Here is a 10527-nt window from a genome sequence, read left to right as displayed (position 1 = left end):
TCCTATGCATGAGAGGGCGGCGCTCCCTGATCGGGCGCGAATCCTGACGCGATACCTCCGGAGGTGCCTGCTTCCTTGTGGCTCTGGCCAGGTGAGGTATTCTTCTTCTTGAGGGTCGCCTCGGGAGGCCTCCCGCTCCTGCGATCTGGGTCTTCGATTGCTGCGGCTTGGAATGCACGCTCGAGCGAGCACACTGCGTCCCTTTCTTCATAGGGTACCGTGATGACTCCACTGCTTCCTGGCATCTTGAGGACATTGTAACCATGGTGAGTCACTGCCATAAACTTGGCTAGGTCTGGGTACCCGAGGATTGCGTTGTACGGCAGGCGGATGTGAGTGACGTCGAAGTCGATGAGCTCGGTGCGGTAGTTGTTGCGTTGCCCGAAGGTGACTGGAAGGCGAACCTGCCCAATTGGAACAATGGAACCATCGGTGACTCCTGAGAAAGGCTTGGTCGGCTGAAGCTGGTCGTATGGCACTAGGAGATGGTCGAACGTCTCGACGGACAAGACGTTGAGTCTTGCTCCGCCATCGATGAGGGTCCTGATGACCTGCACGTTGCTGATGACTGGGGAGCAAAGCATGGGGAGGACTCCGGCCGTTGCCGCACACTTGAGCTGGTCTGCAGAACTGAATGTGATCGCGCACGAAGACCACGTGAGAGGGTGTATGGCCTCAAGCTTGGGAAGGATTGCATTCACCTCGCGAGCAAACTGCTTGAAGATGCACTGTGAGGCTGGGGCCCGGGCGCCGCCCAAGATGCAAGCAATTGCACGCGGCTCTTGGAAGCCCCCAGCCCCATCGTCTTGGTGTTGGTCTTTGTTCCTCCTTGGTGGAGGCGGCAGAGGAGGGAGGCCTGCATTGCCGTGGGGACGGTCCTCACGAGGTTGGTCCCTCCAGCCTCCCTCGCGAGGCTGGTCCTGCCAGCGGTCCTCGCGAGGGCGGTCACGCAATCCCTGGCGAAGGCCATGGTCTTCCCATCGTCCACCACCTCTTCCTCCTCCTCGGCCATAGCCCCTGTCGTTGCGCTCTGGGCGTCGACCGATTCGCCCATCTCGCACGGCTCTGAGCTCTTGACATTCATTGGTGTTGTGGGTGTGGAGGTCGTGGTACACCCAGTACCGTCTTCCCTTGGATGACTCAGGCTGATCCCTGCCTCGCTTGGTGTCTGGTTCAACTGCTAGCACGGCAGCCCCCTTGCGCTTCACGTCCTTGGCCTTGAGCTTCTTTTCTGCCGGGTCGGCTGCCGGGAGCTCGAGGAGGGAGAGATGCCCTTCCTCAGCCCTGGCGCACTTGGTCGCCAAGTTGAACAGCTCCAGGGATGTGCACAGGTCTTCATGGATTGCTAGCTCTTCCTTCATCTTGACGTCGCGCACGCCGTTGGAGAAGGCTGAGATGATGGCTTCTTCAGTCACCTTGGGGATCTTGAGGCGAGCGTAGTTGAAGCGTTGGATGTACTTCTGCAGGGTTTCTCCTGGATGTTGCTTGATGCGACGCAGGTCGCTCACGGCCGGGGGCCGGTCGCGAGTGCCCTGGAAGTTGGCGATGAAGCGGGTGCGCATCTCGCTCCAGGAGGAGATCGTGTCGGGCGCCAGGTTCAGGAGCCAGGTGCGGGCGCCGTCCTTGAGCGCCATGGGGAACCAATTCGCCATGACCTTCTCGTCTCCGTTGGCGGCTATGATGCCCAGCTCGTAGAGCTGCAGGAACTCCACGGTGTCCGATGTGCCATTGTAGCGGGGAGGGAGGTCAGGCTTGAACTTGCCTGGCCATGTGACGCCGCGCATCTCGGGGGTGAAGGTGAAGCAGCCCGCCGTGGCCACCGGCGCCCTTTGCTGGTGTGGACTCGTTCTTGCGGGTCACCACGCGCTGCCACTGGGAGCAGCGCGGGGTTTTGTCGTGGAGGCGCTGGGGCGCGATCTTGGCGCGCCGGCGCTGGGAGCGCGCGAGCACCTTCCCGGGGACGTGGGATCTCTTGGTAGCTCCCTTCTTGCTGCACAGGCGCCGGACGTGGAGGGTCTCGCCCTGGGGTTGCGCGCCTTGGAGCCAAGGCACCTTCTTGGGGAGGAGACGGCAGAGGCGCCTCCTGATCCTCACCCCCTGAACGGGACGGAGGGCGAGGCAGCGAGAGGGACCGTAAGGGGGAGCCCCCTGCGGCACTGACGAGCTCGGTGATGCGGGCGAGCCAGTCCTCGTAGAGGTCGTCGATGGAGCGATAGTGCAGGAGCTCCCGCGCCAAGAGCAGTGAGGCGTGCGCATCCATGGGTGTGCGACGGGCATGGGACGACGAGCCAGCTGGAGTCAGTGACGTGGTGGTGGTGCGGCCATTCCGCCGCATCGAGGGGTGCTGGGACGAGGACTGCTGCTCGTTCCATGTCGGGCCAGTGGCGGCGTTGGCGGCGGGCACGGGGAACGATGAGGGGGGCCACCGACGGGCGCCATCTGGGCGACGCGAGTGGCGTGAGCAGCCCGGCACTCGGCGCGAGCCCGACGAGCGTTAGCCATGGACACGACAGAAGATCACACGCGAACAGCAGAAGGAAGATTCCGGTGCACCCCTACCTGGCGCGCCAAATGTCGGGTTTCGGGTTCCGGCAGACCCTTGAGGTTCGAACACTGGGGTGCGCGCGGAGATCTCTCCCCTACCGATCTACGTCTGATCCTCTCGTGCGAACTAAGATGAAAATGATGAACAACACAAGGGACACGATGTTTATACTGGTTCGGGCCACCGTTGTGGTGTAATACCCTACTCCCATGTGTGGTGTGGTGGATTGCCTCTGGGGCTGATGATGGACAGTACAAGGGAAGAACAGCCTCGCGAGAGGTGTTCTTGAGCTGGTGCAATGAACTGCTAGGGTGAGTTCAGTCGCCTCTTCCTCTCTCTCTGCTATGGTTCTACCAGATTTCTCCGGGGTGTCTCTCTACTCTGTGGTGGCGAGCTCTATTTATAGAGGCCCTGGGCCTCTCCCCAAATAATGAGCGGGAAGGGCGCCAACAATTGGCCATTTCGAAGGGGAACATGTAGTACAAGTTATCCTGACCAAAGGTGGTCTTTGGCTGCCAAAGGCACTGACGATGATGCCGTCTTGGGCTCCACGATGACCTCCGTCCTGTCGTCCAGCTGGTCTTGGTCTCGTTGCACCAGAATGGTAACCTTTGCCTGATGCCTTGGCCTGTGCTTGCCCCTTTGCACAAAAGGGGAAACAAGTACACTGCGCAGGCCGGCGCCCGCCTGGTCTCGATCGTCATGGCTTGCGTCATGGGTTCCTCGCGAGGTACCCTTGCCTTGATCTCTCTGCCTCCTCGCGAGCCTGCCTGATGAGGCTGCCTCTGAGGAAGCTCCCTTTCATCCGCCCCGTGAGGCTTGGTCCCTTGCGAGGGTCTTGAGCTTGAGCTGATGAAGACAGGCCGCGCTGGGCCCCTTCCTGAGCCACGCTGCAGGCCGCAGGCAGGCAAGTCTGGGGACCCCCATTCCCAGAACACCGACATTCACCATACGTGCATGCTACGGGAATCACAAGCTTCAACACAAGTATTTCTCAAATTCACAACTACTCAACTAGCATGACTTTAATATCACCATCTCCATATCTCAAAACAATTATCAAGTATCAAACTTATCATAGTATTCAACACACTCATAAGAGAATTTTTATTATTAATCTTGCATACCAAGAATATTAGGATTTTAAGCAAATTACCATGCTATTAATACTCTCAAAATAATCTAAGTGAAGCATGAGAGATCAATAGTTTCTATAAAACAAATCTACCACCGTGCTCTAAAATATATAAGTGAAGTACTAGAGCAAAATTATATAACTCAAAAGATATAAGCGAAGCACATAGAGTATTCTAACAAATTCCAAATCATGTATGGATCTCTCAAAAGGTGTGTACAGCAAGGATGATTGTGGTAAACTAAAAAGAAAAGACTCAAATAATACAAGACGCTCCAAGCAAAACACATATCATGTGGTGAATAAAAATATAGCTCCAAGTAAAGTTACCGATAGAAGTAGACGAAAGAGGGGATGCCTTCCAGGGCATCCCCAAGCTTTGGATTTTAGGTGTCCTTAGATTATCTTGGGGCTTACATGGGCATCCCCAAGATTAGGCTCTTGCCACTCCTTGTTCCATAATCATCAAATCTTTACCCAAAACTTGAAAACTTCACAACACAGAACTTAAAGTCGAAAATCTCGTGAGCTCCGTTAGCGAAAGAAAATAAAAGACCACTTCAAGGTACTGTAATGAACTCATTCTTTATTTATATTGGTGTTATACCTACTGTATTCCAACTTCTCTATGGTTTATAAACTATTTTACTAGCCATAGATCCATCAAAATAAGCAAACAACACACGAAAAACAGAATCTGTCAAAAACAGAACAGTCTGTAGTAATCTGTAGCTAGCGCAAGATCTGGAACCCCAAAAATTGTAAAATAAATTGCTGGAAGTGAGGTATTTATCTATTAATCATCTGCAAAAATAATTAACTGAATAGAACTTTCCAAATAAAAATGACAGCAATTCTCGTGAGCGCTAAAGTTTCTGTTTTTTACAGCAAGTTCAACAAGACTTTCCCAAAGTCTTCCCAACGGTTCTACTTGGCACAAACACTAATTAAACACAAAAACACAACCAAAACAGAGGCTATATAAATTATTTATTACTAAACTGGAGCAAAAAGCAAGGGATAAAAATAAAATTGGGTTGCCTCCCAACAAGCGCTATCGTTTAACGCCCCTAGCTAGGCATAACAAGCAAGAATAGATCTAGGTATTGCCATCTTTGGTAGGCAATTCTTCAATTAGGCATCTACCATATTTAGGAATTTCTTTATTTTTATTAATTACCAAACTTTTAGGCACAAGATCAAAAAATTCATTTGTAACAAATGGTTCCTTAATGATAGCAAAAAGATTGGGATGAATACTTATAGATTTGAGATCCGCATTTTCCTTACTAGAGGATTCACCCTTAATTTTAGGAACATACATAAGCTTGGAAATTTTAGTGGGAGGACTTGGAGTATTCTTTACGGAAGAAAAAGCGGTCCCCAAGTTGGTAATAATATCCTCAAGTTTATTGATCCTAGTGGAATCGTGATTTATTTTCTCATTAACTATGGGTTCCTTTTCTTTAATATTTTTCAAAGTAACTCCTACTTTAGATCCATATTGAGAGATTCGGCTGTGGATCTTTTTATCCAAATTCTCAATTAACTCTACGGTAGTAACCTTATTTTCAAAAATTTCAAGCCTTTGCATTACATGCTCCAAAGTTAATATAGTTCCATTAACTAAGAGAGGGGGTGAGCCAAATAAATCTAACATAGCATTATAAGAATCAAAAGTATGGCTACCCAAAAGGTTCCCTCCAGTAATAGTATCAAGAACATATTTGTGCCAAGGAGTAATGCCTACATAAAAATTGCGAAGGAGAACAGAAGTAGATTGCTTCCTAGTAGATCTATTTTGAGCATTGCAAATTCTATACCAAGCATCTTTTAGATTTTCTCCCTCCCTTTGCTTAAAATTTAGAATTTCATTCTCAGGAGACAACGGAGAAGATAAGCGACTAGCCATAACGACAAGCAAACAAACTAACACACAAGCAAACAAAAAGCAAGCGGGCAAAAAAGGCAAATAGAGAAAGAGAGGGATGATAGAGAGAGAGAGGGCGAATAAAACGGCAAGGGTGAAGTGGGGGAGAGGAAAACGAGAGGCAAATGGCAAATAATGTAATGCGGGAGATAAGGGTATGTGATGGGTACTTGGTATGTTGACTTTTTCGTAGACCTCCCCGGCAACGGCTCCAGAAATCCTTCTTGCTACCTCTTGAGCACTGCGTTGGTTTTCCCCGAAGAGGAAGGGATGATGCAGCAAAGTAGCGTAAGTATTTCCCTCAGTTTTTGAGAACTGAGGTATCAATCCAGTAGGAGGCTACGCGCGAGTCCCTCGTACCTGCACAAAACAATAAATCCTCGCAACCAACGCAAATAGGGGTTGTCAATCCCTATAAGGCCACTTACGAGAGTGAGATCTAATAGATATGATAAGATAATATTTTTGGTATTTTTGTGATAAAGATGCAAAGTAAAATAAAGGCAAAGTAAATAGCAAAGGAAATAACTAAGTAGTAGGAGATTAATATGATGAAGATAGATCCGGGGCCATAGTTTTCACTAGTGGCTTCTCTCGAGAGCATAAGTATTCTACGGTGGGTGAACAAATTACTGTTGAGCAATTGACAGAATTGAGCATAGTTATGAGAATATCTAGGTATGATCATGTATATAGGCATCACGTCCGAGACAAGTAGACCGACTCCTGCCTGCATCTACTACTATTACTCCACTCATCGACCGCTATCCAGCATGCATCTAGAGTATTAAGTTAAAAACAGAGTAATGCCTTAAGCAAGATGACATGATGTAGAGGGATAGACTCATGCAATATGAAGAAAACCCCATCTTGTTATCCTCGATGGCAACAATACAATGCGTGCCTTGCTGCCCCTACTGTCACTGGGAAAGGACACCGCAAGATTGAACCCAAAGCTAAGCACTTCTCCCATTGCAAGAAAGATCAATCTAGTAGGCCAAACCAAACTGATAATTCGAAAAGACTTGCAAAGATAACCAATCATACATAAAAGAATTCAGAGAAGATTCAAATATTATTCATACATAGACTTGATCATAAACCCACAATTCATCGGTCTCAACAAACACACCGCAAAAAGAAGATTACATCGAATAGATCTCCACAAGAGAGGGGGAGAACTTTGTATTGAGATCCAAAAAGAGAGAAGAAGCCATCAAGCTACTGACTATGGACCCGTAGGTCTAAAGTAAACTACTCACACTTCATCGGAGGGGCTATGGTGTTGATGTAGAAGCCCTCCATGATCGATGCCCCCTCCGGCGGAGCGCCGAAACAGGCCCCAAGATGGGATCTCGTGGATACAGAAAGTTGCGGCGGTGGAATTAGGGTTTTGGCTCCGTATCTGATTGTTTGGGGGTATGTAGGTATATATAGGAGGAAGGAGTACGTCGGTGGAGCAACAGGGGGCCCATGAGGGTGGAGGGCGCGCCTGGGGTAGGCAGGCGCGCCCCCTACCTCGTGGCCTCCTCTTTTCTTTCTTGACGTAGGGTCCAAGTCTCCCGGATCATAATCTTCCTAAAAATCACGTTCCCAAAGGTTTCATTCCGTTTGGACTCCGTTTGATATTCCTTTTCTTTGAAACCCTGAAACAGGCAAAAAAACAGCAACTCTGGGCTAGGCCTCCGGTTAATAGGTTAGTCCCAAAAATAATATAAAAGTGGATAATGAAGCCCAATAATGTCCAAAACAGTAGATAATATAGCATGGAGCAATCAAAAATTATAGATACATTGGAGACATATCAAGGAAGACGAAGTGTGTGGGTGCTGGAATGAGTGGAGTGGGGCACGAGGGGCCCACGAGGTAGGGGGCGCGCCCTGCACCCTCGTGGCCAGGTGGCTGCTCCCCCTGATGTGTACTCAGTGCCAATAATTATCAAATATTCTAGAAAAAAACATATTTCATTTTCGGGGCATTTGGAGAACTTTTATTTTCTGGGTATTTTTTTGTTGCATGGATAATTCAGAAATAAGACAAAAATACTAATATTGCTTTATTTAATCTAAATAACAGAAAGTAAAAGGAGGGTACAAAGAGTTGTGTTTTCTAAATTCATCCATCTCATGCTCATCAAAAGGAATCCACTAACAAGGTCGATCAAGTCTTGTTAACAAACTCTTTTTGAATAACATGAAAACGGAGAATTTTCGAATAACACTATGTTACCTTAACGGGGATATGCATGTCCCCAACAATAAGAATATCATATTTCTTCTTGACAGTAGGAAGAGGAAATTCAAAACCTCCAATAGTAATTTTTGAAAATTTTCCAATAGAGTTGATACTCTGTACTTGAGGTTGTTTCCTCGGAAAGTGTACCGTATGCTCATTACCATTAACATGAAAAGTGACATTGCCTTTGTTGCAATCAACAACAGCCCCTGCAGTATTCAAAAATGGTCTTCCAAGGATAATCAACATACTATCGTCCTCGGGAATATCAAGAATAACAAAGTCCGTTAAAATAGTAACGCTTGCAACCACCACAGGCACATCCTCACAAATACCGACAGGTATAGCAGTTGATTTATCAGCCATTTGCAAAGATATTTCAGTAGGTGTCAACATATTCAAATCAAGTCTATGATATAAAGAGAGAGGCATAACACTAACACTGGATCCAAGATCACATAAAGCAGTTTTAACATAGTTTCTTTTAATGGAGCATGGTATAGTTGGACTACTGGATCTCCTAGTTTCTTAGGTATTCCACCCTTAAAAGTATAATTAGCAAGCATGGTGGAAATTTCAGCTTCCGATATCTTTCTCTTATTAGTAACAATATCCTTCATATACTTAGCGTAAGGATTTATTTTAAGCATAAACGCATACACAAAAAGATAGGTCTAATCATTTCAGCAAAGCGCTCAAAATCCTCATCATCCTTTTTCTTGGATGGTTTGGGAGGAAAAGGCATGGGTTTCTGAACCCATGGTTCTCTTTCTTTGTCGTGCTTCCTAGGTAGCAAGTCCGACGTTGGCACGGAAGGACCCGACGAATAAACATGACCTGGACCACATTGACAAGCTTGATTTTCCTATCTATCATGTTCTGGACGCACATCTGGAGCCCAGTCAGCTCGTCCGAAGGACCCCAGGTTAGGCCCCTCTCTTGCCAGGAGGTGAGCCGCATCGGGTTTCCGGATCGAAATGCGGGGGCCGTCGCCCAGTCGGTGTCACGTGGCTCGGTGATGTAGAATCACCCCGATTGCCACCCCTTCACCGTCTCCGCAAATGAGCCTTCGAGCCATGGGCATCTTGCCCACCATAGCGCCTCCGCACTCTGCTTGTCGACCACTCATTACTTTTGGCCTCACATTGAAGGCCTTCAGCCACAGGCCGAAGTGAGGTGGGATGCGGAGAAAGGCATCGCAAACGACGATAATGCCGAAATATTGAGGATAAAGTTGGGGGCTAGGTCATGAAAATCCAGCCCGTAGTAAAACATCAACCCACGAACGAATGGGCGAAGAGGGAACCCCAGCCCGCGGACGAAATGTGTAAGAACCACAACCCTCTCGTGGGGCTCGGGAGTACAGACGATCTGTCCCTTGGCCGGGAGTCGATGAGTGATCTCCTTGGCTTCCGGCCTCCCGGAGCTTCCTGATATCCTTCTTCTGGATAGAAGAGGCCATCCACTTACCTCCATCTCCAGATCCGGACATCTTTGAGTGCTTTCTCGAACAAAGGAAAAGCTAAAGCTGGGGCGCTGGAGCTCAGGAACGGAAGGGCTGAGGAGAGGTGTGGGTAAAGAAAGGGAATCCTTACCCCCTTATAAAGGCCATGGATGTCAAGCGCCTCCCCACTCGCCTAAAACTCGCATGTTCCCAAGGGCTATATAAACGGCACGATTGAGTTACCCATGCCCGCATTGATGAGAATCCCGCAATAAGGGGACACGATCTCTACTTCTACAAGACTTGCCAATAACAACCGCGTCTCGAAACATGGGATGGCAGATGAAAAACGGTTCAAAATTATGACCGGACGGACGCGATGTCGTGTTGTAAAGAAGCTGTCAACAGATTAGATTCGTGCAAATATTATATTCTCTTTGCGGTTGTGTATGGTGTGCGTAACAGGTCCAGATACAATCATCGCATCCGAAGACTATCTTGGAGTTCGGAAAAAGGGGAACCCGCCTTGCAATGCCGAAGACAATCTGCACGCCGGACTACTCGTCATTGAAGCCGGGTTCAGGGGCTACTGAGCGAGTCCTGGACTAAGGGGTCCTCGGGTGTCTGTCCTGTCATTCATTGGGCCAAACTGATGGGCTGCGAAGGTACGAAGGCCGAAGACTATACCCGTGTCAGGATTGGACTTTCCTTGGCGTGGAAGGCAAGCTAGGCGACCAACTGTGAAGATTCCTTCTTATGTAACTGACCCCCTGTAACCCTAGATCTCTCCCGTGTCTATATAAACCGGAGAGCATAGTCCGGATAAGGGACATTCATTACCATATTCACATAGGCTAGGCTCCTAGGGTTTAGCCATTACGATCTCGTGGTAGATCAACTCTTGTAACACTCATATTCATCAAGATCAATCAAGCAGGAAGTAGGGTATTACCTCCATAGAGAGGGCCCAAACCTGGGTAAACATTGTGTCCCCCATCTCCTATTACCATCGATCCTAGGCGCACAGTTCGGGACCCCCTACCCGAGATCCGCCGGTTTTGACACCGACAAAGGCCACCGTAGCAAAGGATGGACTCTTTCCCAAACCCTAGCGCCATTGCTAAGAGCTCCTGGTCATCATATAGCTCCGAGAGCACAGTCAAGAAGAAATACAACCAAGCAGGATTAGGGTTTTACACCACACAGTGGCCCAAACATGGGTAGGTCACTGTATCCTC

Source organism: Triticum dicoccoides, chromosome 4A (genome assembly GCF_002162155.2).
Source record: "Triticum dicoccoides isolate Atlit2015 ecotype Zavitan chromosome 4A, WEW_v2.0, whole genome shotgun sequence".
NCBI classification, from domain to species: Eukaryota; Viridiplantae; Streptophyta; class Magnoliopsida; order Poales; family Poaceae; genus Triticum; species Triticum dicoccoides.
This window is presented reverse-complemented; position numbering follows the sequence as displayed.